Below are 13,832 nucleotides of genomic sequence, written 5' to 3'. Positions count from 1 at the left end.
GGGGTTTTTTTTGGATAGAACATGCAAGTACAGCATACATTTGCAGCCATGGACAGGATTTTATAGTGTTCTGTGAAGATCAGTTCCTCAAAAATAAGTGCAGGAGAGAGGATTTTTTTTTTTTTTTTCAAGTGTAAAAAGAGGATAATGGTATGCTTTTCCAAATTACTGCTTCTATGGAAAAGCATAAAAAACTGCTCTAGAGATGCATGAGGATTACAGATACAGTTGCAATCAGAATGATACAGAAGTTCTGTGCACAAAGTTATTATTTACCTCAGTAAAGCCACATCAGTAAAACAGAGTAGTTCAATATTTAGGGAAACTTTGAAAAGTGTTAATTAGTACACAGTATTATAAAGAAGACAAGACATTGTAGCATCCATTCTCAAAAAGTGGATGCTTAGGGACAAGTCATAGAGCAAGCAGGCAATGACTTATTTTTCAATAATCTCCAGTTTTCAACATTTGCCTACACAGCGAACCTTTGAGTTAGAGATTTAGTAGTTACAAAACATTAATTCTTCTGATGTGAACTTTTACAATGATCCCTTGAAGACAAATTTTCAGCCTCCAAAAAGTTCTTTTGGCAAGGAGTCACCTAGTCCATATTTTAGGTCATTGTGGTTTTATAAGTAGTTCTCATCTTCCTTTTTTACTATTTAAACTGATTTGTAGATTTAGGATGAGTGCATAAATTAGTCTGGAGTCTTTGTAGGTGAAAAAACCAAAACCAAAATAAAAAGCAAAATGAAACCAATGTTCTCAAAGGCAATATATAGCCCCCTCTCCATTACCTCACATGGATTATAGACACCTTGGCTTGTGGTAAACAATGGCAATATCAGTAGGGAGCTGACTAGTTTCCCATGAGTTCAAGCTGCTCTTACGTGAGAAAGGAAATTTCAAGATCCAGGTAAATATATCTCAGACACGGTACTAAATGCAGACATCTAACCAAATGACTACTGAGGGTCTCTTCCTCAGGTGCTTCACTTATATAGTTATCAATGAGACTTAGGATGCTTAGAAGGACTAAATCTCTTATATACACATGTATATATAAGCAGATAAGATTTTCATGCTTTCAAAATCATTTCATATGTCCCCATCGCCTTTAGAAGGAATTTGAAATATTGCTTTACGGGTGACTCAAATGTAGCAGGGCAAGCTGGGTGTTTAAATTAAGATAACTGATTTAACCCTCTCAGGTTTTTTTTTCAGATTCAATGTTTGCGAAAGAGGAAGAAAGATCTCAACTCTTCACGCTGAGCTATCAGTAGTGCTACCAGTGAATGATTCTTATATGTTACATTAATAATTTTAAAAATTGTTTTGATGATTAGAAATAGAAGGATCTCAGTCCTTTAATTGTTAGGAAGAGCAAAAATTTCATACTTCTGTAAAATATTGCTCTGGATCAGGTGGTGATGGAGGATCTGTAACAAGTTAGTTCCTTGATGGTGTCTATGCAACTCTTATAACCAATTTTTATTGGTCACTGAAGAATGGGGTGCTAAAAATATATCATTAATATGTACACCTTTAGTAGTGGTTTTACACAACTGCTTTGTGTTTTCTGGCAATATAAACTATGCCATTGATATTCACTGGATGTTATGAGTAAGTGAAATCTTCAAAGCTTCTTTTTAAAACTGTATGTCCAAATAGCTTATGGAGGTTCTGGATTTTAAATAGATGGTTCCCTCATTTATTGATTATATATTTATTTTAATGTTTATACTTTTCCCCTTCCATGTGAACATAATTAAAATATGGCTCAAGGGATTTTTTTAGACATTCCAAAAATTTCACCTCTCGTCAGAGGCCAAGGGTAACAAATCATGGCTATTTACACGCAGCTTATGGGGTCATCAGTAGGGATCACTTACAGGTAAATTTCAGTCTCTACGGCTGGAATTAAAGGAACACTTAGATTTAATCATTCCAGGCCAAAAAAGAATGATGGAACTGACTCTACAGTTGTGTGCTGTGCTTCATTATAAAATAGCTTTCATAACTTGAGTGTCAATATACCAAACACTTGAGACTAACATTTCTGATGCAAGATGTGTAATGACTCATATAAATGATGGACTGGTACTTGTGATAATGTTTCTCTAATGACACACACTGATGAGATTAACACCTATTCTTCAAAATGATTGCACACTGCATAGCCAAATCTGCATTTCTTTTTCCTCTGGGGGTAGGAAAAAAAATTAAAAAAAAAATCAAATTATATGAGCATTCTCATAAGAACCTATGGGTTTTGAGAAGAATAGATTCCTTGGTTAAAAAAATAAACACTCACGTACCCTAGTATAATGCAGCAGGAAGAGTACCTGCCTGGAAATTCATAGGTACTTCTTCACAGCTTTGATGACCAAATCAAACCCACAGTTTAAGTCTTGCAGTAACCTTCCAAGCAATCTGCTTGACCACCAGCCTGACATGCATTTCTACATAGTGAAATAGTTCTATCAGGAAGAGTAGGGGGATCTCCCTTCAACAGCCAATCCACAAGAGATGTCATCTGAGATACAAAGGAGCCTTGTTCAGCTCTCTACTCTGGATTAATACAAAGAAGGAAGACCTGCTGCCCACACACCAGCCAAATGCCCTTTGCTACGGGTCATTTTTAAATGAATAAGAGCAGTATGACTTTAATGGCTTTGCATTTCACGCTGTCAAGGTTTCACTTCAATGCAGACTAAAACAAATCTTAATTTTTTAAATTTTCCACCCATGAAAATTAATTTCCTATTTTTAAAGATACCATTGTTCCCCCCTTGGGCAATAACTGTCAGGGGGATGATTCCCAGTTATGTCTCAATTCAAAACTAAAGTACCTGGTAATGTGGTATCCAGGAGAGCCTAACAGTAAGCATGGCATCAGACATAAGACCTGGAGATGAGGCATGAGGACTAAAATCTAGTCTAGCAATTGGTCGTTAAGTTCATTACCAGTAGTGAATACAAATCAAAATTACGAATACTCCTATAAGTGATTGTAGTTTGCTGCCATTCACAAATATTTGTAAAAAGACTGTAAATGAGCCAACTGAGTTAAAAGTCTGAATAAGGCAGAATATTCAGAAGGTAGTAAATATGAATGATGAAAACTGTGCCACTGTTTTCCTCTTAAAATACAGGAGTTTAACTGCTATATTAAAGAAATAATAAAATGGCCACAGAGTAGTGGAGTGGGTAGAAAAAGGGACCAAAAAAGGGGATTAGAAAGAATACAGATTGCATTCTAGAATCAAGAGCCTCATACTTCTGAGTTGGACTAGAAATACTGGGTACAGTTTTGAAGCTGAACCTAAATGGCATTCCTCAACTTTAATCATGCTGTAGCATCTTATGATTATCTCTAACTTAGTTAGTTTGTAGTTTGCCTTATGATAAAGATACGTGCTGTGATATGACCAGGAGGGGGAAGTCCCACTTTTCTTGCTTTGAAAATGGGACTTTTGGACTATCTGCTAATAAAAAGGACTCTCAGAGGGACTCCATATCATTCAGCCAGTCAGTATGAGGATGAGTCCTGCAGTGAATACTTTTAGTTATGAGCTCCACCTGCAGTTATGTCCACCTGCAGTTAAGTTTGGGGTTAAGAAAAAAAGAGGAACATTGTTCCTTTCAGCTCAATTTGCAAGTGAACTGTTTTTAAAGGAGTTTTGAAGACAGAATGCTGTCAGTACTGAGTAAACTGGCTTAGTGCTCTTTCAAAATAAAAATTAAATGCAGGATTTATAAGTACCAGGAATTAGCATTGGAAGACTTTCTTTAGTGTTGCTGTTTATCTGGGGGTTGATAACGGCAATTTTGAAATTAATAGAATTTCTTTCATTGAACTAAATGGAAGTGAATTAGGCTCTCAGGGTTTCTTAAATCCCCACAGAACGTCTGTTCTTCAGAAAAGTCAGATATCACAACAGTCAAAACCTTGATTGCAAATTTAACATCCACTGTAAGGAAAAAAAAATACAAACCAAAATACAGGATAGAACTTCATCCAGAGTTCTTCATTATGCAGTTCTCAGCATCATCCATATTCAAGCAGCTCACTTCAGATCATGTATCCACATTGAATAAGTGACCATCTTAAACTCTAAGAGGAATTGCATTAAAGTGTCATAGTAACATATGAATAACTACCAATAGTACTACTCCTTGGGAATAAGGTATCAGATTAAAAAAACCCAGAAACCTATCCTAGTTTTAGTACATACAAACTATAACTTCATTAAAGAATGAAATATTGCAACCTGTATTTTGGCAGATATAGAAAAGTTCCAGGAAGGACACCTAGAACAAAAAAAAAAAAAAAAAAAAAAAAAAAAAAAAAAAAAAAAAAACACCTAAAAATTGTACCTAGAAGGAATTGTTTTACTCTGAAACTGCCTGTAGCTTTTGAGAGAATGGTCCTTAATTTTAGTCTGCCCTTTGAAGACTACACTATCAGTAGAAAGTTGATATTTAAGACAATATGTTATGTTTTAGTCTGTTGATTTTGATAAGACGATTAAAGGCATCTGTGCAGATCTCCTTCAGTAAAGACAGCTGGAGAGCTCAGCCGTATATAATAGAAAAAAATTGATTTGCATGCATATGCAGGAATAGTTAAATAATACAAAAACCTATGAATGGCCTCTGAGTGTGAGTGTGTGTAGTACTGAAGGGAGCCAACATAAGAAACAGACATTCAGTTTCACTTAGCTTTCCCTAAAAGAAGTGATTCAGGTTCACACTTTTTTATATATTTAAAATTACAACAGATTATAGACCATTAGGTATATGAATGAAACACATGCATACAGGCTTGAATCAGAATAACTTAATTCCAGATGAAAAAATGTGGCAACTGAAGACTGAAACCTCTGTTTTTGCATTGTATGAGACCAATCAATGATGAAGAATTGAATTTGTTGCAAAAAATATAGATTAATCATTAATTAATTACCCTTAGTATTTTTAGCCCAACATTTTTAGGTCATGATACTGATAATTTAAGTAACTGAATATCTCAAATAATAAAGAACTTGTTCATAAGAAAGCTATACATTTAGTGAGGTATATTTAAAGAAAAATTAGTACAAAAATAAAATTTTAAATTAGGTTGTCAATCTCATTTATTATGCAGTGTAATGTGGTCTGCATGAAAGGCAACTTAATCTGTACTTTGAAAAGTACTAATGGCTCTGTATTTCTCTGCTCTGTTTATTACAGAAATGTCCCTAAGCAGTTCAAATGCCTCTTTAGTTTCAGATAACCTCAGGTGAAAGTATTGTATTTAAAAAAAAGAATTTCCTTCGGTTTTTTTTTAAGTGAGGCATATGTTTGAACTCTTTGACACTGACCATATTGTGTCTTTGTTGCAATGTAATTTAGTTTTACTTAGTTTAAAATAGTCCTGCCACAAGATGTTCCCTTTTTTTTGTGTATTAGTTTTATTTATACTAAACTAAAAGAGAAGGGCAAAATTTAAAACTATAAAAATACTTTAAGCAAAGACACCACATGGCATCTTTTTATGGAAAGTTATTGAGAATTATCTATGAGGAAAAAACCACAGAGACAAAAACCATAATATATTTTCAAATGAAAATTTCCAAATAGTGATCAGATCAGAGGGAAAAGTGTGGTATCCAATCACATCATCAGAGTTACTATTTTTATGCTAAAGGAAACAGTAGTTTATTTGCCTATAAAGCCTACAAATACTCTGCTGTTAATTACCATAAATACTAATTATGTGTGTGCCCTGAAAGAAAGTTTTCTTCTCTACCTTGAAAATCATAACTGCCATCAAAATTATTGCAGATTTTCACATGCTTAAGGACAGGTGGAAGCTAGCAAGACCCAAATCAAGTGGTTTGCCTGAGGGCTTTTATTACTTAGAAAAGTATTGGAAAGTAATATAACTGCGGTCACAACCAAAAATAAGTTCTCTCCATACGTATTGCCAATAATAAGATTGTTATAGTTAACCACTGATTAACACATCTGTGAGGAGTTACCAAGTGCTGGGACCATTTCCAGAGATGAAATGTTATTTCTGCTGACTCACCTCCATAGTCAGACTAGGAAGGTTGTACTAAACTTACTAGAATGAATCTTATCCTTCTCTGAAATGTTAGATTTGTTCCTTAAAAATGTATAAGTTTTACTTACTTCAAGAAGTCCTTGTCAACATCTTTCTAAAGCTGACTAGAGATATTTTATTGGTATTAACAATGAAATTAAATATAATAACTGAATAAAATCGTTAAGATCTTCTGATAATAATCAGACATCAAAATTAAAGGTAATAACATTATTTAAAAGGGATAGAAACCAATCTGTTATAAGAAAAAACTATAGGGATTATAACTTGCATTATTACAAAAACCTTTAGTGTAAATGATTTCTTAGAATATCTTTATAATGGAAGAGCAAGTTGGATCAAAGGCAGGGGGAGAATTCCAGAAGAAATTTCAACATAGCTATTAGGAAAGACACTTGCTTTAAGAAAAAATGGAGAAAATCTGAGGGAAGAGAGAATTCTTAACATAATGTTGATCACTGAAAGTCCAAGGAGTTCAGGAAATTTCACAGAAATTCCTGTAAATTAAATTTTATACACAGCATAAAGTATAAGGACAGAGGTGTATTCTGCTGTACTCCTATAAGTCTGCAGAGGAGTATGCAGACTGAAGAATAAATATGGAAATAATGAAAATACAATGAATCCAAATAACAAACAAGATATAAACATCTGTGGTTCTAACTAGTGTAATTTGTAAATCAAAGCCTGAAACTGTGTGATATTTCTAAAATAAATAAATAAATAATGAATGCAATGATTAGCTACTGGGGAAATGGTCTGGTTGAAATAAGATAGGATAGTGTGTGGGTAGGAAACAAAGCTCTATATTGTCACATCACATTCCCAAATTGTTGTTCTCAGCTGGAACAGGCTGATACTGTTTGACCTCCTGGCAATACTGTCTAGTCACACTGCCAGTAACCTTGTTGTTTTGTCACAACCATTCAGTCTTCTGTCTGGCAGGTGAACTGATTTTGGAACAGAAATCAGTGTTCAGCATCATGTTGCTTTTGTCAAAAATTTTCAGGACATTCAGGTTAACTCCTTTATTCAAATGTAAAAATATCTTGCATATGCAGCTAACATAGCTAGGAAATGACAGGTTTTTCCCAGCCCCTGACCTATTGATTTGAATTAAGCAGCTGGGGGTGATTAATGTTAGCTGAATAGCAAGGAAAATTGGAAAAAAAATCCCAGGAGATTCCATGATGAGTTTATTTCTTCATATGATGAACTTGCTTTTCAGCTCACCCACACAAGACTTCAGAATCTTTAAGTTGAAAGTTACTACATTGCCATGGGGGGGAAAATGTGAAGTGTGTTGACAGAAAAAATGTGTTTATTTTGGCTCTACAACTTCTCTGGTGTTCTGAAGCTGAGGGCACGTAGGAAAGCTGCACTGAGCTAGCACAAAGGAACAAACAACTGATGCCTTCAGAAGTGCTGGCATAGAGATTTGTTGGCAAAAACTGGTGGAATGCCATTCTTCCCTCTGGTGCTAATTTTTTCAGAGGTACTTGACTAGGCCTCTGTTAGAAGTTGTTTTAATTAGTTCAAACTTGCTTGACATTATGGATGCCTCTTGAGAACTATTTTCTTGAATGTATGTATATTAATAATTTTACAAGTGTTCACAGTGGGGAAAGTATTTATTTGTTTAGGACAACTTTATGAATATAGGTAGGATAAGAACACTGAGAAATAAAAAAAAAGGGTATTTCTTTTATATTACAAGGAAAAGGTTGGTGGAAGAAAAATAAATATGGAAGTCTACAAACATAACTGCTGAGGCCAAGATAAAGTTCTCTACTATTCTGTTCTGTTTCTAAACACTGTGTCTGTGCATTGGAAGGGTCAGCAATTAAAAATCAGAGTGGTTTGTGTTGAAAAGGATGTTAAATGTCATCTATTTCAAAGCCCCCTGCCATGGGCAGTGAAAAAAAATCCAAAGGTCAAATCCAGTATTCAGGTATGGCACCCATATTTATGGCCCTTGAAGGGACATTGAGTCCCTGGAGCTCAGAGTCACTGTTTCATTTCTGAAGGATATTGTAAAACTGGAGTTCAATGGCTATTGTTCATCTCATGTTTTCCCCAGGCTTCTGAGGCTTAACAGCACAAATTAAATTTCACACCAGCCAGCTCAAGAAGCCAGCATAATGTTTGAATTTAAATATCAAGCTCTGTTTTCAAGAACAGCTAAATATTAACAGGAGTGTACCAGCACTTCTGTATCTGCACTAGGGAAACTATTTCCACAAAGTGAAAACACAGCAACTTTGTACATGCTCTCTGAGAAGAAAATTATTCAGACTGTCTGACTCTGCAAATACTACATGAGCTGGTTAAAAGGGTGGAAAAAAAACGACATAATAATTTATTTTTCAGCGTTGATACTTCCCATATGCAAGTAGTATTGCAGAATTGCACTTCTGTAAAAAGGTAATGAGGGAACCCTGTCAACATATATCTGGGAACTGGGCATTTATAAATGCAAAATAAAGTTTTAGAATTGGTGGCTAGATACTGGAGAGTGAGATTTGCATGAATGAATGTTTCCTCTTACTCTAAATATTTTTATATGCCACTGACAGTCACCCTCATTCCTAAATTTCCAGTGGTAAATTTCTATGGTCAAAGTTACTGGAGGAGGTCATGCACATAATCACTGAAATGCCAGGAGTGCTGGAAAGCTCAGAGCCTTTTGAAGTGCCCTAAATTATGATTCTTCTATATCAATTACCTGGGGAGGGGGCAGCTGACTTAGGATTTGGGCTCTGACCAAATTTTAACTCTTACTAAACATGATCAGGAATAATGCCAGGTGTTGTGTTTTTTTTTTTTTTGAGACCACCCTAGGTAATTCCTTATTCATCTATTTCCTATTTGCTGGCTTATGTCATTCTGTGTTCAGGATGCCACTTACTGCAAATTCTGATCTCAAATGTCCTTGCACTCTCCCTCATGGCCACTCAGCTCAGGAGTGTAATCCCCTTCCAGTGGTACAGCGGTGAAAGTGTAAATGCTCCAAAGATGGGTCTTGTGACTTTGAGGGAGCACTGAAACTCTGGCTCTAGGTAGAAAAGCATATTCCCCCCTTCTGAAGTTCAGGCCATTCTTTCTATACTTGGATCTCCAAGGGAAATACACTGAAAATTGAGTATTACATCCCAGAACAGAATTCTGAATTTTGCACCTGTCTGTAGTTGCTTCTCAGAATCAAAATCTTTGGCCAAAATCCAGACTGTATCATTCTGTGAAGAATCAAAACTAGAATTTAGAACAGTTTTTATTCATGACATATATTTTACAGCAGGGCAGCAATTTCATCATTTTGGAGAAGTGCTTTTTTCCAGCTATCCCCATAAGCGTTGCTGAAGAGTTACTGAAGTAAGAAAATTTCGTGATCTAGAGGGACTTTTGCTATAAGGATTCAAAAGTGAAAAATGCACTGAAACAAATAATAGGTCTGAGTTTTTATGTGTAGGTCCAGGTCCAGATGCTGGCATGTAAAATTATGCTACCTTCAGATGTGGCCTCAAAAAATACTCCGTTGGGAAAGATAAACTGCCTGGGAACCAGCTTCAAATTTCAAACACTAGCTCCTCATTACATCTATATTTTTAATTCTCTTTAACCAGAATGAAAGGAATAAAGTGCACATATTAATAAGTAGCAAATTTCTGCATGTTATGGCAACCATCTGTATAGGGAAGGGCTTTTAGGCTTTTTTAATGAGGTTTAATAACCAACAGAGTCACGTACACCTCTATTGCTTAGTCTATGTATTTAAGAGATGTTTGAGGCCAACAGCAGCTGCTGCAGTGATGACAAAATGCACACATATATATACACACATGTATAAAATTCTGAAATCCACAATTGCTTCATTAATGTTATTGAAGGCATAAAATAGGTTTTAATTGTATGGCTGATTTCCCACAGCAATTTAATGCGGAAAGAATTTGGCAGAAATCAAAAGCTGTAAAATTCACGTTGTTTGTTCCTGAAGCTAGCAGTGAGCTCAATCCTTCAGCTATTACTCAGGCAAAAATCCCATTGAAGTGCATTGAAGTGAACTTCAGTTTTCCCTAAGGACTAAGGTTTGCAGCATTTTTCTGAAAACAAATAGTAACGTTGAACCTTAGGGAAGCTGTCATGATCAGAGAGCCCTAAGGCAAGGACACTATTACTCTAAATTTAAAACATTTTTCTTTTTTCGTTTTTCTCTTTTTCCTGTTTTCTTTCCCCAGTCATTCTTTCCAGTATGACAGATGCAGCAATCTAGGGAAACAGCTTGAGATTGCATGGACGTTTCTTTTCATTAACAATACAGAAACAGTTGATTTCCATAGGTGCTTCATTTTAAAATGTTTTCTGTTGAAAATATCAAATGTCTGTCTGGAATGAATAACTAAATAGCTGATAGCATGGTATCTGTTCCTATTTCAGGCTTCCAAAGCCAGAGGCACTTGAACACCCATGTAGGATCCTAGGTGCTCACGGAGACTGGGAAGCTGGAAAGACCTAAGCCATATAAGATCAATTGCTCCTGGCACTTAAAAGGCTAGTAAAAACAGGTTATAATGTTTACATGACTTTTTATGGGTCAGAGTTTATTATAGCTCCTTTCTATGGCCTACAGCAGTGGAGCATTTTACAAGGCTTTTGCTGTGCTTGACAGATATGTTTCAGTGAGTTTGCCAAGGCAGGCTATTTCAACTGAGCCCCTAACATTTAAAGATTTCCAAAATTCTCTTTGCAGTGAAAGATATTTGGAAATTGGACAATATGAAACCAAATTGGATTGGACAAATTTCATGACAATAAATAAACCCTGTGACTACTAATCATAAGAATGTTTACACATGTCAAAAGACATTATATGCTGCACTCAAAATGCTGTATTGAAGCACATGGCGAGGGCTACAAAGTTAGGCTATCAAAAACCAGGGAACGCTAGAATTAAGCTTGCTTTCTTAATCCATTTCATTCCTTAAAAAAAAAAAAACAACAAAACCCAACAATCTTGCACAATATTGTCTTTCTCACTTCCACGAGTGCTTTTTCTTCAGCAGTTTATGCTCTTTTCTTAGTTCAGTTATTGACCCATGCTCATCTGTTGTACACTGCTCAAGCTATTCTCAGCATTGATTTATTGATTATCTCACAGAGTCTTCTATGGTACTTGTAGGTATAGTATCTGAACACATTACAGTAACCCACAAACAGTCATAGTGGAGACAAATTTTTTGGAATAAAGTGTGGTGCAAGACAAAGACCCAAAAAAAAAAAAAAAGCAAGCACTGTGATGGGGTTAAGAAATTTACTCTTTTAAGAACATTAACTTGAAATAACTATTTTACTAATGCCATGGTAGCACAGTAGTTAAATAATGAACCTAGTAGTTAAAAAATGGTCCAAGATCCTCATCTTACCTTCTGGTGGGAATCTGGAAGAAGTCTGTGAGAAAAAGAAAGGAAAGAAATTGTTTTAAGGGAAGAAGTATTTCCTGGACACTTTTCATTTTTTGTTAGTCTAATATTGCATCTTTGTAAGTAAATCACAATTTATCTGATTTCTATCTTTTTAATAAATCAGAAAAAACCCCAGTATTTTAAAATAAAAATTAAGATGTAATGAATTTATCAGTTTTCTATGTATTGCATACTTATTTAAATCTTAGATTCACTGATATATTTTGATGGGTAGTTTTTTCCGTAAATTTGATCTGCAATGTCACTCAAAACAAAATAAAAATCCTAAAATCAAGACATAGAACCTAATTAATCATCAGCATAACATCAATATAGTTCATATTTTCTTTATTCAACACCAGAAATGTTAAAAGATTACATCTTGTGTGAGAAAATGTCACAGTATACAGAAAAGACTCTTTGGCCAGTTAAAATTAGTTTTTGATACCAGTATTTCTGGCATCATCAGTAACAGAAAATGTAATTGTCTAAACACGTGCAAAGAAGATTTATTTTACTTTGAAGTAGGAAAAAAAAAAAAGAAAAAAACCCCACAAACTAAAAAGAAGCTGTTTATTAAACAGTATATGATATTGAACACTGTGATATGAAAGCATACCTGCTCCAAAGGGCACATGGTATGGGGTAGTAGATTAGGAAAGATCAGTCTTTTCTGATAAGCTCCCTGTGGTGTGGCTGGAAGAAAAAAGACTTAGGAAAACCCAGTAGAAAATTACCAGCATCTATCACAGTGAGAATAAAATATAACAAAAGCCTGTAAAAGCTGTCAGAAAGAACAAACAATTCTTGATCCATAGTAGTTAAAAGAAGTCTGTAAACAAAGCAGGTTTTATTTTCATTTCAAACAGTCCTGTGATCAGACTGAAGTGAGATAGCAGCTGCTTAAATAGAGTTAACAAGCCAGATACTTCAAGTTCAGTAAAATGCTACTGTATGGTGTGGTGTTGCAGTTTGTTTTTAATGAAAGTCAACTTTCTGACTACAATCAGTATGTGTTATCAGAACTTCCACTTGAAATTTCACAAAGAAGGAATTGTTAACACTGAGGGTGAGGAAGCAACATATTTCAGATGAAAACTGGGGTTTAAAAAGGCTATGAGTTTGCTTTCCCTGGTGTCTCTTTTGTCCACAAATATTTTCAGAAGACCCTACTCATTTATATTTGAAATTTGCTAAAAATGAATGTTGAGCTACTGAAGTCTGTGAATAAATATATAAGGATAGTTGTAAACCACAATAGTTCTCAGTCAATCAAAACCGCTAAAATTTCCCATCTGTTACAGAGGAACAAAATCATCCTCTGCTTTTCCACTGGCCAAGTCATATTAAGCAGTTTATAACCAGAGACTGAAGGATGGAATGCACATATATGAGAAAATTCACTTCCTTAATCTCCAGTTTCAATGGTATAACAATAAGTACCACTTTAGAAAGTTGTATTTTCAGGATGGAAGAAGTAATTCAGTTTTGGAGAAACATGCTATGTTTCTCCAAAAAAAGAGAGGTGAAAGGACACAGAGACTAAGCAGAATAACATGGAGATCCTGACTCTGCTTTATATTCAAGCCTTATTACCTTGAATTATGCTTCAAAGTCTCATTAGCACTCTACCAACTGTTTCATTACACTATACTGCACACAACATATATTAACATATATGTAATTTTCAGGTGAAACTGTCTAATCAAACAGTGACTTTTTTATGGTAAAAACTACAGTGCCTTAAAGGTGTATGAAAAGCTGTCTATTCATATTAAGTGTAAGGCTTAATATGACCTTTGAGATGAAGCAATAAAAAAGTGAATCAATAATTATACTTCTGAATAAAAATAACCATCTTCACACAACCTGTATCTTTTTTTCTCTTACTTCTTATGACTACTATTATTTCCTGGGTAAATATTAATAGAAACATGCAAATATAAGTGTCTAATAATAAATTTCTCCAAAGACAAGATTTGAACCTTTAAATTGCATATAAATCTCTAATTTTAGCATGAATATAAGGAACATTTTCTTCCAACAAGGAGACTATCATATCAACTTTAGATATATAATAAAAATAATGGAATGCACATCAGAATGTGAGTAGGAGGAGTCGGTTGCTAATAATTTGCTGTGAGAATACTATGTATGGATTTTGAATACCTAGAGAAATATATATTCAATGAATATCAGCATTTAGTACGTTGTGGAAACTATATAATATATATAATGTGCTAGTAGAAGAAAATTATCTG

General features: G+C 34.6%; 1 long non-coding RNA gene across 1 annotated transcript; it reads right to left on the bottom strand.

The window, feature by feature from the left end:
- Window positions 1–1,503: 1,503 nt before the first annotated feature.
- On the bottom strand, window positions 1,504–12,456 carry LOC137467343 (uncharacterized). The gene is made up of 3 exons (XR_010995496.1): window positions 12,191–12,456; window positions 11,533–11,557; window positions 1,504–2,571 (listed from the first exon to the last, which is right to left on the bottom strand). It is a non-coding gene; the product is annotated as an uncharacterized lncRNA (long non-coding RNA).
- Window positions 12,457–13,832: the final 1,376 nt, after the last annotated feature.

This window comes from Anomalospiza imberbis, chromosome 2 (assembly GCF_031753505.1).
Source record: "Anomalospiza imberbis isolate Cuckoo-Finch-1a 21T00152 chromosome 2, ASM3175350v1, whole genome shotgun sequence".
NCBI classification, from domain to species: Eukaryota; Metazoa; Chordata; class Aves; order Passeriformes; family Viduidae; genus Anomalospiza; species Anomalospiza imberbis.
The sequence above is the reverse complement of the archived record's forward strand: the minus strand, read 5'-3'. Positions and strand labels throughout refer to the sequence as shown.